Source organism: Trachypithecus francoisi, unplaced genomic scaffold, assembly GCF_009764315.1.
Source record: "Trachypithecus francoisi isolate TF-2019V2 unplaced genomic scaffold, Tfra_2.0 Lachesis_group5, whole genome shotgun sequence".
Classification (NCBI taxonomy): Eukaryota; Metazoa; Chordata; class Mammalia; order Primates; family Cercopithecidae; genus Trachypithecus; species Trachypithecus francoisi.
This window is the reverse complement of record NW_022681470.1, coordinates 7,798,432-7,817,955: the sequence shown is the minus strand read 5'-3', so window position 1 is coordinate 7,817,955 and position 19,524 is coordinate 7,798,432. Positions and strand designations below refer to the sequence as shown.

General features: G+C 43.7%; 1 pseudogene; it reads left to right on the top strand.

Annotated features, from left to right (window-relative positions):
- Positions 1 to 13,249: 13,249 nt before the first annotated feature.
- Positions 13,250 to 13,803, top strand: LOC117074623 (annotated as a pseudogene).
- The last annotated feature ends 5,721 nt before the right edge of the window (positions 13,804 to 19,524 follow it).

Below are 19,524 nucleotides of genomic sequence, written 5' to 3'. Positions count from 1 at the left end.
TAAGCAAATGGACCTTGAAAAGCAGAGGGTTTTCCCTGGCTGAGATAAGAAGGGGGCAGAAAAGAAGACCGAAGAGGAAATCACAGAGACTCAGAAAGTGAGAAGGACTCCATGCTCCGTGGCTGACTTTGAAGCTGGCAAAGGCTGCTGAGAAGAAATGTAAGCAACTTTGAGGAACCAAGAACAGCCCTTACCGACAGCTACCAAGCAAAAAAGGCACTTCGGCACATCAATTGCAAGAACTCAAATTCTACCGAAACCAGGCTGAACTTGGAACAGATTCTTCCCCAGGCTCCAGATAACAACTAACCCCAGCCAACACCTTGACTTTTGCCTTTGGATATTCTGTGCCTAGGACCCAGCTGAGCCTGTCTGGACCTACGGAACTATGAGCTAATATTATGAGTATTATGGGTGTCATTTTCAGCTGCTAAATTGGTGATACCTTTTTTTCTTTCTTTCTTTCTTTCTTTTTTTTTTTGAGACAGAGTCTCTCTCTGTTGCCCATGCTAGAGTGAAGTGGCGCAATCATAGTTCACTACAGCCTCCGATGCCTGGGCTCAAGTAATCCTTTTACCTCAGCCTCCTGAGTAGTTTATGGGTGTGCACCACCACGCCTGGCTAGTTTTTAACTTTTTGATAGAGATGGTGGTCTCACTATGTTGCTAGGCTGGTCTCAGACTCCTGTCCTCAAGCAGTCCTCTTGCCTCAGCCTCCTGAGTAGTTAGGACTACAGGTGCCTGTCACTATGCCCAGCTAATTTTTTCAATTTTTTTTTTTTAAGAGACAGAGGTATCTTGCTATGTTTCTCAGGCTGATCTTGAACTCCTGGTCCCAACTGATCCTCCAGCCTTGTCCTCCAGAGTAGCTGGGATTACAGGCACAAGCCACCCTGCCCAGGTGTGCGGCACTTTCTTATGCAGCGAGAGAAGATGAATACACCTAGTATTTATATGGGTTTTTTTTTTTTTCAAAGTTTATCACATACTTTTTTAAAAAATTTGATTGTTGAATGTGTGAGAGAAATCAGTCCATCAGTAAGATTTATGATGGTCAGGCGTGGTGGCTCACACCTATAACGGTGCTTTGGGAGGCCGAGGCAGGCCGATCACTTGAGGCCAGGAGTTCCAGACCAGCCTGGCCAACATAGTGAAACTCTGTTGCTACTGAAAATACAAAAAAATTAGCCAGGCATGGTGGCACTCATCTGTAATCCCAGATAGTCAGGAGTCTAAGACACAAGAATCCTCTGAACCCAGGAGGCAGAGGTTCAGTGAGCCAAGATCGTGCCACTGTACCCCAGCCTGGGTGACAGAGTAAAAAACAAATTTTTTTTTTTTGAAACCAACAAATGTTGAATAAAATACCTGAAGTAACACATGGATATTTTTGAAAACCTACATTTTTCTGCTTTTTCCTTTATCTTTTCCTTCATATTCTGAATAAGGAAGCCATTCTTTTGGAGAGGGTTTCCCTTGCTCAGCACTACAGAAGAGTTTTCAAAAGAAGTGAGCTTTCACAAACTAGTTTAGATTGCAAACTAAAGAGAGAGAGTCAGTGTGAGGGCCTAAAGTTGACAAGATATAAAGAATTAAAGGTCTTCGTACAAGACACAAGAAGAATCGTTTCAAAATGATTCCGTCACTTTGGCTATAGAGATAATGTAAAGCTTTGTGTGTGTTCCACAAACTCCTAAGTGAGTACATTTCTTTGTGTGTGTGTGTGTGTGTGTGAAGCAGGGCTAACCCACAGGCAGTGAGTCCAGAGCCAGCCTATCTTTTTTTTGAGATGGAGTCTCACTCTGTGGCCCAGGTTGGAGAGCTGGAGTGCAGTGGTGCGATCTCAGCTCACTACAACCTCTGACCACCCTTCCGGGTTTAAGTGATTCTCGTGCCTCAGCCTCCTGAGTAGCTGGGATTATAGGCGCACGCCACCATGCCATGCTAATTTTTGTGCTTCTAGTAGAGATGGGGTTTTACCATGTTGACCAGGCTGGTCTCTTGTGACCCCTGGCCTCAAGTGATCCGCCCACCTTGGCCTCCCAAAGTGCTGGGATTACAAGCGTGAGCCACCACGCCTGGCCATATCTAAGTAAATTTGAAAAGTAGCCTGCCCCATCCTTCAGTCTACATATTGAAGAATAGGATTATCAGGAGAGCTGCAGTCAATAATCTGGACTATGGGGCTTCTTAAAATTAAAATCTTAGACAAACTGACAGAGTGTCATTGAGCAAAGAACAATCTGAGAGTCAGGCAACCCCCAAGCCAGAATACCTTCAGAGAGGCTCCAACACAGCCATGTGATGAACAGAAAAAGGAAAGGACATACAGAAAATGGAAGTGAGGTGCAGAAACAGCCGGATTGGTTGCAGTTCGGCATTTGTCTTCTTTGAACCCAGTTCGAACAGTCAGTTCACTGACTGAAACTTAGTGATTGGCACAAGAGTAGGTGATAGTCTATTTACATCTCCATTTAGGGTATAGTTCACCATGTACAGAGAAACCTTTAGGCTGAGTTTAAGATATGTAAGGAGGCAGCTTTAGACTAAACTTAATTTAACAGACTCTAAGAAATGTAAGGCTGGGCGCCGTGGCTCGTGCCTCTAATCCCAGCACTTTGGGAGGCCAAGGCGGGTGAATCACGAGGTCAGGAGTTCGAGACCAGACTGGCCAACATGGTGAAACCCCATCTCTACTAAAAATACAAAAAATTAGCTGGGTGTAGTGGCAGGCGCCTATAATCCCAGCTACTCAGGAGGCTGAGGCAGGAGAATCGCTTGAACCCGGGAGGTGGAGGTTGTGGTGAGCTGAGATAGCGCCATTGCACTCCAGCCTGGGCAAAAAGAGTGAAGCTCCATCTCAAAAAATAATAATTAAAAAAAGAAAAGAAAGAAATGTAATCCATGTTTTCATGGAGAAGGAAGACAGTCTAGTGTAATCGTCCATTAGGATCTTCTTGCCTGCTGCACAGATAAAACCAGTGAACTGAAACAGCATTACTGCACTAAAGAAATAGTTTAATTGACACATGGCAGTCAAGTGGAAGCATGGGAGTTGTTACTCAAATCTGTCTCCCCGAAGGTTCAGAGGTGAGGGTTTTTCAAGGATAGTTTGGTGGGTGCAGGGCCTAGGAAATGAGTGCTGCTGATTGGTTACGAGTGAAATCATAGCCGGGCATAATGGCTCATGCCTGTAATCCCAGCACTTTGGGAGGCCAAGGTGGGCAGATCACTTGAGGTCAGGAGGTCGTGACCAGCCTGGCCAACATGATGAAACCCCATCTCTACTAAAGATAAAAAATATTAGCCAGGCATGGTGGCACGTCCTATAATGCCAGCGACTTGGGAGGCTGAAGCAGGAGAATTGCTTGAACCCAAGAGGCAGAGGTTGCAGTGAGCTGATATGGCACTCCAGCCTTGGTGGACAGGGAGAGACTCCATCTCAAAGAAAAAAAAAGAAAAAAAGTGAAATCTTAGGCCTATGAAAAGGGAACCCTGTGTGCTGAGTCAGCCTCTGGATAGGGGCCACAGGACTGACTGAGCCAGGAGTCACAGGTCTGGGTGGGGTTGTCAGTTGCAAAAGTCTGAAAAACATCTCAAAAGAGCAACCTTAGGTTTCACAATAGTGATGTTATCTATAGGAACAATTGGAGAAGTCACAAATCTTGTGACCTCTGGCCACACGACTCCAGAGCAGTCAGGGATTATGGAAAAACAGGCTAGGGCACATGACTGGTTATCACTTAGCTCCACCTACATTTTAGCAGAATTCAGGCTAATCCTAATCTTGTGGGCTTTCATTAGTCTTACAAAGGCAGTTTCAGTCCCAGAGCAAGGAGGGGATCAGTTTTAGGGGGAGACGATGATCATCATTGCTTTAAAGTTAAATTATAGACTAAATTTCTCCCATGGTTAGCTTGGCCTATGCCCAGAAATGAGTGGGGCCAGCCAGCCTGTGAGACTAGAAGCAAGGTGCAATCGGCCACGCTAGACTTCTTTCACTGTTAGAATCTTTGCACAGGTGTTTTCACTAGAGGCCTACTTGTGCTGGCCTAGGGACTCACACTGCTTAGAGATGGTGGAGATTGAGCTATGCTAGGTGGTTATCCACGCTGGCCGCCCAAGTGGCCCCTCAGAGGGAAGTTCACAGCATTTACGCTACCCAGCTTCTTTTGATTCCATAGGCAAATTCCCCCTTATTTCCATGATCCGGTTCATGATCCAGGGAGTTAACACCCACTTTTCTCTGTGCTTTCTTTAACCTAGTAGTTAAAATCATAAGCTCTAGAGGCAGATAAACTTAAGTTTCCTGGTTCTGGAGTTAACTGCCTCTCTACTTTTCAATAAGTTGTTTGATTTCTCTAAGCCTCAGTTTCCACATCTGTAAAACTGGAATTATAACCAAACTCAGAGTGTATTGTAAGCATTAAATAATGTAGGCTGGGTATGGTGGCTCAAACCTGTAATCCCAGCACTTTGGGAGGCTGAGGCGGGTGGATCACTTGAGGCCTAGACCTAGAGTTCAAGACCAGCCTGGCCAACATGGCAAAATCCTGTCTCTACTAAAAATACATAAATTAGCTGGGCATGGGCCGGGCGCAGTGGCTCACGCCTGTAATCCCAGCACTTTGGGAGGCCGAGACGGGCGGATCACGAGGTCAGGAGATCCAGACCATCCTGGCTAACACAGTGAAACCCCGTCTCTACTAAAAATACAAAGAATTAGCCGGGTGTGGTGGCGGGCGCCTGTAGTCCCAGCTACTCAGGAGGCTGAGGCAGGAGAATGGCATGAACCAGGGAGACGGAGCTTGCAGTGAGCCGAGATTGTGCCATTGCACTCCAGCCTGGTGACACAGTAAGACTTCGTCTCAAAAAAAAAAAAAAAAAAGGAGCCGGGTATGGTGGCATGTGCCTGTAATCTCAGCTACTCGGGAGGTTGAGGCAGGAGAATTGCTTCAATCTGGGAGATGTAGGTTGCAGTGAGCTGAGATTGCACCAACTGCACTTCAGCCTGAGTGACAGTGAAGTCCAATCTCAAAAAAAAAAAATAAATTATTAAATAATGTATAAATGCGGTCAGCCTCATGCCTGGCATGTGTTACTTTTTTTTTTTTTTTTTTTTTGAGATGGACTCTGGCTCTGTCCCCCAGGCTGGAGTGCAGTGGCACGATCTCGGCTCACTGCAAGCTCTGCCTCCCGGGTTCATGCCATTCTCCTGCCTCAGCCTCCCGAATAGCTGGAACTACAGGGACCCGCCACTATGCCCGCTAATTTTTTGTATTTTTTAGTAGAGACGGGGTTTTACCATGTTAGCCAGGATGGTCTTGATCTCCTGACCTCGTGATCCACCCGCCTCGGCTTCCCAGAGTGCTGGGATTACAGGGGTGAGCCACCGCGCCCGGCCATGTGTTACATTTTTAATAATTGCTACCCAATATTATGATTGATATTATCATTACTTTGTTGTATTGTTACTGTGTTCCTTGGTATTTCTTTCCTATAAAGCTCTAGGCAGCTTTGGAGAGCGGGGACCATATTTTATTTTTATTAATTTTCCTGAACATTTATCATGATGTCTGGCACATAATAAACACTCCATAGTTGTTTGCTGAATGAATGGATCAATGAATCAGCAATTGCTTTGAAGTATCCCTGCTGGAAAATGTGTTTGTATGCTTTTTTTTAAAAAAAAAAAAAAAGAAGAAAAAAAAAGGATAAGTATGCAATGGGTTTGGGATAAGGCCAGAGGTTTTTCTTTCATGTAGGTCTGGGACAACACATTGTCAGCATCCCCATGAACTTGGAGAGAGAGAACTGGATGACATCCCTTCCAGATATATCACATTAGGTGACAGAAAGCCAGCCACGCTTCATTCCTATCCCTATGTACTTTTTAAACAACAAGTAATCGCTGTAATAACTACCTTGTCCAGTGTCTTGCCTTTTCTCTGCTCATGATCTGTTCCCCTAATTCATCCCCACCACCAAAGCGAGAAGACTGCGCTCAGACTCACGGCTCTGAGGACATGCCAGCATGGTGTTCGTTCACATTTTGCCTGAGGTGTTACAGCCATGTGGATTCACTTGAACAACAGGAAAGCCAAGCCGATTCCCGAAGGATTCCAGAAATGACTTTTGGAAGCACATTTAAAAAAATTCCCAAATGGATGTGCCTGGAGTAAGAAACGGCTGCAAACAAGTACATCCACCTTCACAGTGAAAATCTCTCCTATCTCAATTGCATTCTTTTAGGGTTGGTGCTTTCAAGTGTTGGGTAAGGCCCCCTACATTATATGTATATTATCACATCTCTAAATATTTAAGCACAATTCTCTAGCTAAAAAATTTCCACATTTTCCATGGAAACTCTCCAGTTTTTCTAAATTCACATGTACTCTTTTTGTGTGTGTCTGTGACAGAGTCTTGCTCTGTCGTCCAGGCTGGAGTGCAGTGGCATGATCTCAACGCACTGCAACCTCTGTCTCCCAGGTCCAAGCGATTCTCTTGCCTCAGCCTCCCAAGTAGCTGGGATTACAGGCAGGCACCACCATGCCCGGCTAATTTTTTGCATTTTTAGTAGAGACAGGGTTTCAGCATGTTGCTTAGGCTGGTCTTGAATTCTTAAGCTCAGGTGATCCACCTGCCTCGGTGTCCCAAAGTGCTGGGATGACAGGCGTGAGCCACTGCACCCAGTCCACATGTATTCTTTATGAGGTGAGGCTCCTACACTGTTACCCTCAGAAAGGAAGTGTATTTGTGTGTGCACGCACATGTGTATGAGAGGTGGGAAGGTGGCACTTATGGGTGAATTATCAAAAGATTTCACAGATTCTAGAAGTAGGTCATGTATCTCATGATCTTCATGTTGGAAAGATTTGTTTGGTTCCTGAAAAACCAATCACTTATGCCTATAGGGATATTTACTCACCAAATATTCATTGAGCACTGCTGTACACAGGACTCTACTAAACATTCTAGAAAATGGAAAAGGCTCTGAATGGATAAGAGTCCAACTGTGTACAATTATCCAAAATACAAGAAAAGGCAGAAATAATGCTGGTTATGGTGTTTAATAAAGGGTGATTATTTCTGGCTTGAGTGAGCTGGAAATGCTTCAGAAGGAAGTGAAATCTGAACTCAGTCTTGAAGAATGGGTAGTTTTGTCATTAGTGGAATAGAAAGGATACAGTGGAAGAACATTCCCAGAAGGTAGATCAAGAAAGAACAAAGAACAGAGCTGGAAGGTGACTCAGGGATACACTCAGGCCTGTTCGTTCCAATAGAGCTTTTACACTGGGAAGTAACAAGAAGAAATTTTGCAAGTGAACAAGAGTGTCCCAGAAAAGACCAGAATGGCAGCAGTATTAAACAGGACTCATTAGTTTGTAGTGGGTAAAGATAAAACTAATTAATTAATGACTTAGCATCTTTCAGGAAAGCAAAACAAAACAGAAACTCTCAAGCTTTAGGGAAGTAAGGGGAGGGGAGATTCATTTAACTTGGAAACACATTGAGGCAGTTCAAGGTATCAAGAGAACCCTAAGAGAGGGTGTAATAGGGATTTAGTGGCTCTCACACTCCAAACTGCTATCTATTTCTTTTACTTTCTTTCCTTTGTTTATTTGGATTCTCTTCTAATATGCAAGTCTTTGCCTGTATCCCCAACTTTTTAATTTTGTTTATTCTATTTTTAATATTTTATTATTTTATATTTTATTTGAGGAAAAGTCTCACTATGTTGTCCAGCTTCTCTCAAACTCCTGAGCTCAAGCAATCCTCCCACCTTGGCCCCCTAAAGTGCTGTAACTATGAGTTACCTCACCAGACAGCCCTAACTTCATAGTCTTCTATTATTGTGATTTCAGAGGCAAAATTGCCTCTTGTACAGCTCCAAACAAAAAATACAAGGGTGAGCTGGGCGCGATGGCTCACGCCTGTAATCCCAGCACCTTGGGAGGCCAAGGCGGGAGGATCACCTGAGGTCGGGAGTTCGAGATCAGCCTAACCAACGTGGAGAAACCCCCATCTCACTAAAATTACAGAATTAGCCAGTCATGGTGGCGCATGCCTGTAATCCCAGCTACTCAGTAGGCTGAAGCAGGAGAATCGCTTGAACAAGGGAGGCAGAGGTTGCAGTGAGCTGAGACTGCGGCATTACACTCCAGCCTGGGCAAATAGGGCAAAACTCTGTCTCAAAAAAAAAAAAAAAAAAACTAGGGTCGAGCTCTGATTTCTGTGGCTTCAGTCACATGACCACCCTAGTTGAATCACATGATGATAGGAAAGGGGCATTTTGATTGGCCAGCCCTGTGTCACATTCCTACTCTGTGAATCATGAGAAAGCTTTGTGGACAGGTAGGTGCAATAACCACCAGCATTCATTGCACCATGCTAAGAGTTTCATTCTTTCATGAATTATTCATTCCTTCGTGTATTCATTTCTTCAGTTTTTTTTCTTTTGAAAAAGGGTCTCCTTTGTCGCCCAGGTTGGAGCGCAGTGAGGCAATATGGCTTACTGCAGCCTTGAATTCCCAGGGTGAAGGGATCCTCCCACCTCAGCCTCCTGAGTAGCTGGGACCACAGGCATGTGCCACCACTCTGGCTAATTTTTGTATTTTTTGTAGAAACAGGGTTTCGCCCTGTTGCCCAGGCTGGTCTCGAACTTTTCAGTTCCTGCTTTGGCCTCCCAAAGAGCTGGAGTTACAGATTTGAGCCATCACACCCGGCCTGACTTTCATCTTATAGACAATGGAGAATTATTAAAAGATTTTTCATCTAGTAAGTGACAGAGATTGTAGTGGTCTCCAGGGTGCATTAGGATGGAGAAGAGTGGTCTCCAGGATGCATTCGAATGGAGCCATCTGACAACCATATAAAAAGTGACGAAGCCTGAACCAAGGTGGGACAGAGAGGGAAGAAAGGAGGTGACAAATTGGGTATGTGAGAGGTAGGTCATCACGTCACAAGATGACCCAATAGCTCTGTCGTCAGTGAAGGTCCCACGTATTGCGTAAGATTGCTGGAGCCTTTGCTGAACTCCAAAATTTGACCTCTGTACTAAGTTGTGTTAGGATCCAAAACATTATGTAGCAAGGAATGGAAAGTGTTTTATACAAATACTTTTTAAAATGTCCATGAATGTCTAATGCAGTGTACAGATTCATCAAATGTCAGCAAATTAGTGCTGACCTTGTAGCCACAACACCCATCTCCTATCCCCATGCCAGGAATAGGCATAATCCTGGCTGGATTTTACCCAGCAGCGTAAGTGTAAGCTGAAATTCACCACCCTCGGTATGCCCACAATCAAGGATTTTGAGTTATACTTGAGATGAGGCCAATATGATGGTGGAATTGTTAGGGAAACAGGAACATAGGAGAGCCAGGGTGACATCATTTTCAAATCAATTCCATCTTAAAACTAGCAAGACACATTTCTTGCCAGTCACAACCCACAGTCTTAAGATGTTTACCACCAAGGAAACAGCTTAATAACGCCTGCAAGGACAAACTCCTGTGACAACAAAATGTCCAGATGTCCCAATATTGCAAAACAATATGTGCTTTTAAGGTGACTATAGTCATGCTTTGATGTACTTACGCACTAAAATGCCAAGGATAACTTTCTTTAAATCAACAAAGTAATAAATGTTGTCATTTTTCCGGCTCACCCGCATGTAGACATAGCTTAGCTTTTACATAGATAAGATCCCTATATAAGAAGAGTTTAAAACAAAGATGGTGCATTCCTCGTTTTGCTTCTGAGAACATCCTTACTCTGTAACTGAGTAGCTTTCAATAAACTATCTCTTTTCACGGTACTCTGCAACTCACTTTGAATTCCTTCCTGCGAGAGATCCACGAACCCTCTCTTAAGACCTGAATCAGGACTCTTTTTCCTGATTGAAATGTTTTCTCTAGATATATGCATTTCCTTCATGAATGAAGAAATCCTTCCATAGCTTAAGCCTTAGGAAAGTGAATGTTTCTAAGGCAGTTTCCTTCCATTTTTATTCATGTCATTAGAGAATTACACAATAGGGAGGTGAAGGCTTTCTCCTGAGTTTTCTGCAAAAGGAAATTGTTTGTTACCATTTGCAATGGTGAAAGTCCCACAGCGAATGGGCACACAGTCCCACTAGCTATGTGACTGGGTGAGTCACTTTCCTGCTCCAGGTTACAAGCATCTCTTATGTAAAGTGAGCATTAGATCGTTTCTGAGCCGGTTGACCATATAATTAACTTTCTAGAGTGAAAAGTGGGTGCCTTTGAAATTATACCAAGACAACAGGCATAAACTGGGACTCTCCTGGAGAAACTGGAACATTTGGTCATTTCCTCTCTAAGAAGCTTTGAAGCTCTAAAACTGTATGGTTCTCAGGTTCATTGTCTGCACCCAGATCCAATCCCTGAGATGGTCTTGATGTTATAAACTTCCCTTTGGGCAGGATATGCTTGTTCTGTTTTGGGGAATAGTTCAACTGAACAGAAATGTCCATCTATCCCTTAGCTAGAGCAGAGGTAAATACTTCAACTTGGGTCGCTGCTGGGGAATAATCAGCTCTGCCATGTCTTATCTGAGTGAAATCCAACTCCAGACATAAGCTTCTCCCACAAGGGTTGATACTCGGGTTCTGAGAGAGAATACTTTTTCTCCACAACTGGGGACCTGGCTGATCATGAGTCAGTTCTAATACTTTGTTGTTCTAGGACTGATGTTCGCTGGGCATGGTGGCTCACGCCTGCAGTCCCAGCACTTTGGGAGGCTGAGGTGGGAGCATTGCTTGAGCCCAGGAGCTTGAGACCAGACCTACCAACACAGGGAGACCCTGTCTCAACAACAACAACAACAACAACAAAAAACAAACAAACAAACAAAAAGTTATTTAAATACCAAACTTTTTTTTAAAGTGTTTAAAAAGATTGTAGTGAAGACTGGTGCACATATATCATTGTCTTTCAATTGTGGTAACGATAATAACCATGATCCTTGCTATCAGTTGGCTTCTCACTGAAGGGATTATGGAAGTAAGCTATGAGCAGCTGTCTTTTTTACCTGCATATCGATGGCAGGAGGAGTAATTTTCAATTTAGAGCTAACCTATTTCACTGATTAATACATTCATTCAGCAACTATTTAATGATTATAAACTATGCACCAAACATTGTGTGGGAGACCCAGAATGAAGCAGGAAATGCAAGTGAAGTAAGTGGTTAATTGATGATTACAGCACAACATTATAATTGGTGGAATAGAAATCTCAACAAAACACTGAAAGAATACATATTTTGTGAGACAGTTGATTTCTGTCTTGAAATGGTTTTCCTGCCTACATCATTTAAAATTACCTCAATTCATGAAAATGCAGGGATATAGTTAACCATCTCGTCATCCAATTCTACTATGCTTTACAATCCAGAGGAGTTGGATTACGATTGAATTTCTTGTTGGTGGTACTGGATTGACATGCAATGTGGTCACACCAAAGTGACATCATGTATGTGTAAATCCCCTCTTGCTGGAGAGAATCTCAGTCTCATCCATATTTTGTATCCCTCATTTATTTCATTTATTTTCCTTCCCTGTTTGTTCACACACACACTTAGTCACACATCTGGTGTCTTTCTGGGACACATATTCATTCCTGCGTTCTTCACTGTCTCACACGCTCACTGTCCTGGTTACATTTGCATCTCTATCACTCATTCTGCCGAAGTCTCTTCCACACTGAGTTTCTCACTCTTAAATACACATGACCTCAAGTTTGTAATTTCCTACAGATGCTCTCTGTCCCGGCGGACAAATTCTCTCTCCTTTGAGCACAGGGCCATTCTCCAACAGTCTCGTTTTCAAAGGCACACACCCACATCTGCAGGCACTCACGCTTTTGTCGACAGCCCCTCCCACACCTCAGGCGTCTCACTGGTGATCGGAGTAGGGACAGGAGACAGGATGGGTGGAGGAGATACCAGTAAGTCATCTGTCCTCCACCCACATTTTCTTTCTTAATTTGTTTTCTTGAATTTCTTTCTTCCTTTCTGGTAAGCAGGGAGAGAACTTGCTGAATAGCATGGTAGGACTCTTTCCAAGTGTCATTGTGGTGCTAAGGATGAATGAAGGGGAGAAGGCATCGCTTAGAGGGATAATTGGAGAAGGCAGAGAAACATTTCACTGTCCCCAAAGAGAAAGACCAGTCTCACTGAACAGCTGCTCTTCTAAGAATTCTTACAACTGGGACATTTTGTTGACATAAGGGACTGTGTTTCTATGAAACACATTGGAACTCTAGCAGAGAAAACATATCAAATTATTGGAAAGATTCTTGAGTATTGATTTATATCGGGGGTTGACAACCATTCTCTAAAGGGCCACATAGTAAACGTTTTAGGCTTTGAAGGCCATATGATCTCTGCTGCAGCTTCTCAACTTGGCCATTATAGAGTGAAAGCAGCCATAGACAATACGTAAGTCAATGTGTGTGGCTGTGTTCCAATTAAACTTTATTTATAATGCTCATTCTTTGGAACGAATATAGTTTTTGCCATTTACTCAAAGTTTCCAAGGAGAGCAACAGTGTGAGTTGATAACCAAATTTTTTGAGGTCTTGCTTGGGCAGGGCTAATAAAAAGTTTTTTTAAAAACTTTATTTAAGGCAGGCTCATGGCTCATGCCTATAATCCTAGCACTTTGGGAGGCTGAGGTGGGTGGATCACGTGAGGTCAGGAGTTTAAGACCAGCCTGGCCAACCTGGTGAAACCCCGCCTCTACTAAAAATACAAAAATTAGCCGGGCGTGGTGGCACACGCCTGTAATCCCAGCTACTTGGGAGGCTGAGGCAAGAGAATTGCTTGAACCTGGGAGGCAGAGATTACAGTGAGCCAAGACTGTGCCACTGCACTCCAGCCTGTGTGACAGAGCAAGACTCTGTCTCAAACAAAACAAAACAAAACAAAACAAAAAACTTTATTTATAAAAACAGGCAACGGGCTGAATTTGGACCATGGTCTCTAATTTACAGACTCCTGATCTATGCAAATGACATCATGTTTTGCTCCATTGTTTTTCTTTTTTTGTGAGTATGATTTAACTTGAAAATGACTAGATAACTTTTTCGTCAAATTTGGAAGATTTATTTATGATTCTCAGACATAAAAACCTGGATATATACTTTGAGAAAAAATTTCCTTTTGGCAAGCCATGATGAAAGATAATAGAGAGAATTGTCTGGCCGAGTCACCTGACACCTGTCATGGCTGCCTCAGAGGGCCGCTGTAGAATGAGTGCCAGGGTTCTGCTGTGGACTGCCAGGGACACCTGGTGTAACAGACCCAGGAGCTCTTTAGGGTACAGGGAGGCATAGGCGCCGGCACAGCCAGGAACTTTCAGGAGATAGGCTGACGTGCCAGGCAGGAGAGGAAGAGCCCAGCTGCCCTGAGCGGCCCAGGGATGTGGTGAACATGGTGTTTGTAGACCTGTCAAGCTGGCGGATCCCAGTGAGCTGCAGAGTCGGAAGACAATGTTCTCCACCTGACCCAATGCCATGGGGTGAACCTGAAAGGCACCTGTGATGCCTTCCTGGCATGCTCCACCTGCCATGTGCATGTGAGCAAAGACCAACTGGACCTTCTGCCTGCTCCCGAAGAGAGGAAAGACAGCATGCTAGACGTGGCCTGCCTCCTCCAGGAGAACTCCCCTCTGGGCTGGCAGATCGTGCTGACGCTAGAGCTGGAAGGGGCAGAATTCAGTCTACCCTAGAACACGAGGAACTTCTACGTGGACTGCCATGTCCCCAAGCCCCACTGACATGGACAGGTGGACCTTCCCGATTGTCATGGCCTCAGGGCCAAGACTGAAGGAACAGCCAAGTGTCAGCCAAGCCCAGCTCAGAGCACATACAGTCCCAAGAGAGACGGGAAGCCTCCAAGAAGGACAAAGCCTCCTGCTTGAAAGAGATCCCATGTCCAAGCTCTGGTGAGGACAGGGTCCCTAGTGGGGTGGCCTTCCCCAAGCCCCTGAGAATAGAGTGTGAGTAGGGTAGAGTCAGATTGGAGCTACAGTAAAACTATGTCATGGGCCTAAAAAAAAAAGAGAGAGAGAGAGAGAGAGATTATTTTCTGGAGTATATAGTGACTATATCACACAACAGGAACAGATAAACAATTTATTCAGTTATGAGCCCCTGTTGGATTTTCATCAGCATCAGGCTGCCGCTTCTTAGGTAGGCAACTCTCTGTAGGATGCCCCTGGTGTGAAAGAAGATAATGTACCATGGGAATGAGCCCCAGGACAGAGGAGTTGGGGTGTTGGGAGTGGGTGAGACATCGCCAGTGCGCAAAGCAAGATTGAGGAGCAGCTACGGGTCTAGTTCTGACTCCAGCAATCGATGGTCCAATTAAGATTTTTAATTTTTTTCTGCTCTGGGAAAATTTCATCTGAAAGTGTCTGCTTCTTGAGCCAACTAGCTGTAGGGTACAGAAATGGACACTAGAGAACAAATACACTAGAGATACACAATATAGGTAGTTACAGATTTGCGTGTTGTTCCACTCTTCATTAACTTTATTTTGCTCTTGAAATGATATTTCAGTTTGGTAACCATTTCTAAATAATAGAACACAGTGACGCTCTTACAACACATTGGGTAGCTATATGCATCATGAGATATTTAAACAAAATACTGTTAAATAAATGAGAACAGCAGATTGCACAGAAGCCCTTACAAGAAAATCTCATGTTTGTTCGTGTCTGTGTGTACATACTTAGACATACATATGCATTTGCCTGGAAAAAAATTCGTAGAAATACATACAAATTTTGAACAGTGATCATTCCTGAGTAGCATGGGACTACCAAGGAACCCTACTTTTTCCTTACCCATTTTTCTTTCTCTCTCTTTCTCTTCCCCTACATGAAGAAGTATTAGAATTATAATTCAAAAGGGCAATGAGGATTTTTCCATTTAAAATGTTCATGAAAAATTCTGTAGTTATGACTTCAATTCCAAAAGGAGGAATTATCCATATGTTGAGACTGGGGAAGAGAAAGTCTTACCCCACCACATCTTCTTTGCTGTTTCTGCATGGGTTATTTGGGATACAGCACATTTTCTATGATGATTCAAAAAGTGTGTTTTATCAAGCAAAAGGATCACTTTCTCCTTGCAATATACATCAGCTATGAATGAACAGGCGACTCATCATTTAATTAAGGGTGAAAACAGATAGATTTTGAAAGCAGTGTCCTGTGCAGTTTTAGGCAAATTACTTAACCTTTCTGAAAGCCTGCTTCTTGATTTCTGTAACAGGGTTAATAATACACACCTTCCAAATGTATGAGGATTAAATGACAGTATATGGAAAACACCTAGCTGAGCTTGACATCTGGTAAGTGTTAAAAAAAAAAAAAAAAAAAAAAAAAACAGTTACTTTCTTTCCCATTCTTACTTTTTTTTTTCTCCTCCAGCAACAGCCTTCCCAAATAAGAAGAAAAGCACCGGCTTATGCTGCCATCTTTGGTAAGTCCCATTGCGTATTCTTCCCCACATCCTAAGCCTTTGCCTTCCCTTTCTTTCTCTGAGAAGGCAAATACCCAGACGGCAAGAATGTACTGGAGTAGGAAACAGATGGCAATTCAGTCTGTGATTTGAGTGGCCAATATAATTTTATTTTAAAATGAAACTCTAGAAATAACATTTGAAATAATCCAATTACTCTTGATAATACCATGTTCGAAAAGGAAATGAGTCAGGAAGGTCCTATTTTAAATCCAAAATATGGCTTGTTGCATGTAATAGCATTTCCCCATTATTCCCCAGTTTCCCACTGAATCACCACCCCGTTGCCAGGCGATCCTATACCCAAAAGATTGCCAAGATTTATATAAAGTCCTGTTTCTTTCTGTCAATGAAAGATTGCCATTTTCATGTGTGCATAGTTCCTGATTCTCTCTTTACATGTCACTATCTTACGATGTGCATTGGCGTGTCACACCTCCCTACGAGGGATGATGGGACTTTAATTGTAGACAAAGGTATTACTATCAATTATATGATGTTTCTTTTCTTTTTTTTTGAGACGGAGTCTCGCTCTGTCGCCCAGGCTGGAGTGCAGTGGCCAGATCTCAGCTCACTGCAAGCTCCACCTCCCGGGTTCCCGCCATTCTCCTGCCTCAGCCTCCCGAGTAGCTGGGACTACAGGCGCCCGCCACCTCGCCCGGCTAGTTTTTTGTATTTTTAGTAGAGACGGGGTTTCACCGTGTTAGCCAGGATGGTCTCGATCTCCTGACCTCGTGATCCGCCCATCTCGGCCTCGCAAAGTGCTGGGATTACAGGCTTGAGCCACCGCGCCCGGCCAGTGTGATGTTTCTTATCAGTGTGATGTTTCTTATCAATTTCAACGTTAGTATAGCCCAAACTGAACTTAGAAACTTCCCCGATAATCTTTTTCTCCCCTCTACCTATTTTCTCTTGTGGTGGAATCACATTCCATCATGTCACACAGTTGTGAAGCAGAACATGATCCTTTATTCCTCCTTTGCTTTTCCCCATGTCCAAACAATCATCTAGTCCTCTCCATTCCTAACACCAAGGCCCTAATTCAGGCCTTTATCCTCTCTTACTTGATCATTGCAAGACCAGCTTTCCAACTAGAGTCCTTGCTTCTAACCTTTTTGCCCTCAGATTCATCCTCCATTCATTCTGTTACCAAATGCAAATTTTATGATGACATTTTTTTTGTTTGTTTATGGGCACTCATTGGCTCCTCAGGACCTATAGGATAAACTTTAAGTGTTCTAATATAGCATTGCGGGCCCTTTGTAATACATCTCTAGATGCATTTCCTCCCATTCTCTGCTTCCAATATTCCATTCCAGAAGCATTAAACTGATTCCAAATCGCAGCATATAGCATGCTGCTTCATGAATTCAGCTTTGGCTAATAACTATTTCTTCCTTGGAATACATTTTATCTCCTCATTGACTGATTCTCCTTGTTCTGAAAGACACAATGTAAGTATGTTAGTTCTATGAAGCTTTACCAAACTCTCCTTGATAAACTTTCTCTTTTTGCATGCTTTTTAATGTAACTTTTTCATTGCACTTACCATTAGAATTCACACTATTTATGCATTTGTGTTCCAAATGGTTCTGTTAGCTCCTTGAGGGGATATATTGTTTTATTATGGCTCTGAAGTGTGTTACAGAGATCGAAAGACCGTAGACTTTAACAGGTACTTGTTGAATAAATGAATTCGTAAATGAATGAATTCACGGGTAGTCTATTAGTTATCTATTGCTTCATAACAAATTACCGCAAAGCTGAAAGGGATAAAACAACAAATATTTATTATCTCGCATAGTTTCTGTGAGTCAGGAATCTAGGAGAAGCTTAGCTGGGTGGTTCTGCTGCACGGTGTCCCAGGAGGTTGTAGTCAAGCTGACAACTGGGGCTACAGTAAACTGAGGGTTTGGCTGGACTGGAGCATCCAGTTCCAAGCTCACTTGGGTGGCTGTCGGCAGGAGGTTTCAGTTCGTTTCTACAGTGGGCACACATGACACAGCGGCTGGCTTCCCCCAAGGAAGCAATCTAAGAGACAAAAGAAAAGTATAATCAAGAGCAAGCTGTGGTGTCTCTTATAACTTAATTTCAGACACAACATGTCATCACTTCTGCTGTATTCTCTTGGATACACTGACCAACCCTGTCCCAATATGGAAGGGAGTTATACGGGGTGTAAATATCAGAAAGTGGGGATCATTGGAGGTCATGTTGGAGGCTGGTTACTGCAGGCAAGTATTCTCAATGTTCCGAAAATCTTCCCAAGTAAATATTCTCTTTTACCTACTTATAAGGCCATTTCTGCTCATACAAGTTATTCAAAGAATGAACAAGAGTGAATCATGCAGGGTTTGGACAAAGTCTCTCTAATTTCTCTAAATTGTTTATTTTATAATTTTTTTTTTTTATAGACAGTCTCACTCTGTTGCCCAGTTGCCCAGGCTGGAGTGCAGTGGTATGATCTTGGCTTATGCTGCAGCCTCCCGAGTAGCTGGGACCACAGTTATGCGCCACCATGCCTGGCTAATTTTTGTATTTTTTTTTGTAGAGACGGGGCTTTGCCATCTCAGCCAGGCTGGTCTTGAACTCCTGACCTCAAGTGATCCACCTACCTCAGCCTCCCAAAGTGCTGGGATTACAGGCATGAGCCACCCTATCCGGTCTGTTTATTTTGTAATTAATGAGGACAGTGAGAGAGAGAGAGAAAGAGAGAGAGAGAGAATTTTCTTGGTGAAGGAGATTAGAAGAGGGAGAGACACATTTCTATTAGCAGTATTGATCTAGCGGCACTGGATGAATTGGTCCAACAATGAGGTATTTATTGTTACTGGTTTTAAAGGCTCACACTTGATATTTATGCATTTTTGCAATTTATGGATATCAGACATATAATCCAAGAGTACCCTGAATGAACGGACAGTTAAGGAATGACCACTGCAACTAGGTTGATTGTTATAGTCAGGAAAGTGGGCAAGCAATGGAAATAACAACGCAAACAGCCCAGTGAGGTTCCTAAATCAATGTTGCTCAGCCCAGGGCTAGAAAGGAATTCAGTCAAGCGCACAGCCCGTGGATACAGCTTGCAACAGGTTCTGCTGATAGCAGTTCTTTTTTTTTTTTTTTTTTTTTTTTTTTTTTTTTTTTGAGGCGGAGTCTCCCTCTGTCGCCCGGACTGGAGTGCAGTGGCCGGATCTCAGCTCACTGCAAGCTCCGCCTCCAGGGTTTACGCCATTCTCCTGCCTCAGCCTCCCGAGTAGCTGGGACTACAGGCGCCCGCCACCTCGCGCCGGCTAGTTTTTGTATTTTTAGTAGAGACGGGGTTTCACCGTGTTAGCCAGGATGGTCTCGATCTCCTGACCTCGTGATCCGCCCATCTCGGCCTCCCAAGTGCTGGGATTACAGGCTGAGCCACCGCGCCCGGCCAGCAGTTCTGCTAGTCAAGTTCCTTTGGCTTATTTGTGTGGTTAAAATATGAATTAACCTCATTCAGATATACCCATAAGGCAAAGGTTTGAAATGGCTTCTTTTTTTTCTTTTGAGATGGAGTCTCACTCTGTCACTCAGGCTGGAGTGCAGTGGCACGATCTCAACTCACTGCAACCTCCGCCTCCCAGGTTCAGGCAATTCTCTGCCTCAGCCTCCCGGGTAGCTGGGATTACAGGCACCCACCACCACGCCCAGCTGATTTTTGTATTTTTAGTAGAGATGGGGTTTCACCTTCTTGGCCAGAGTGGTCTTGAACTCCTGACCTCATGATCCACCCACCTCAGCCTCCCAGAGTGCTGGGATTACAGGCGTGAGCCACAGCGCCTGGCCTGAAATGGCTTCTTAAAGGAGGATGCACTTGGTCGTGGACAATGGCTCCCCATTTCCCACATTTTACTTTCAAGCCTAAGCCTTCCTTCCTCCTCTAGACTCTCACTTTCTCTCTAGTCTCACTTCCCCATCAGGCTTATCTTTATCTTTCC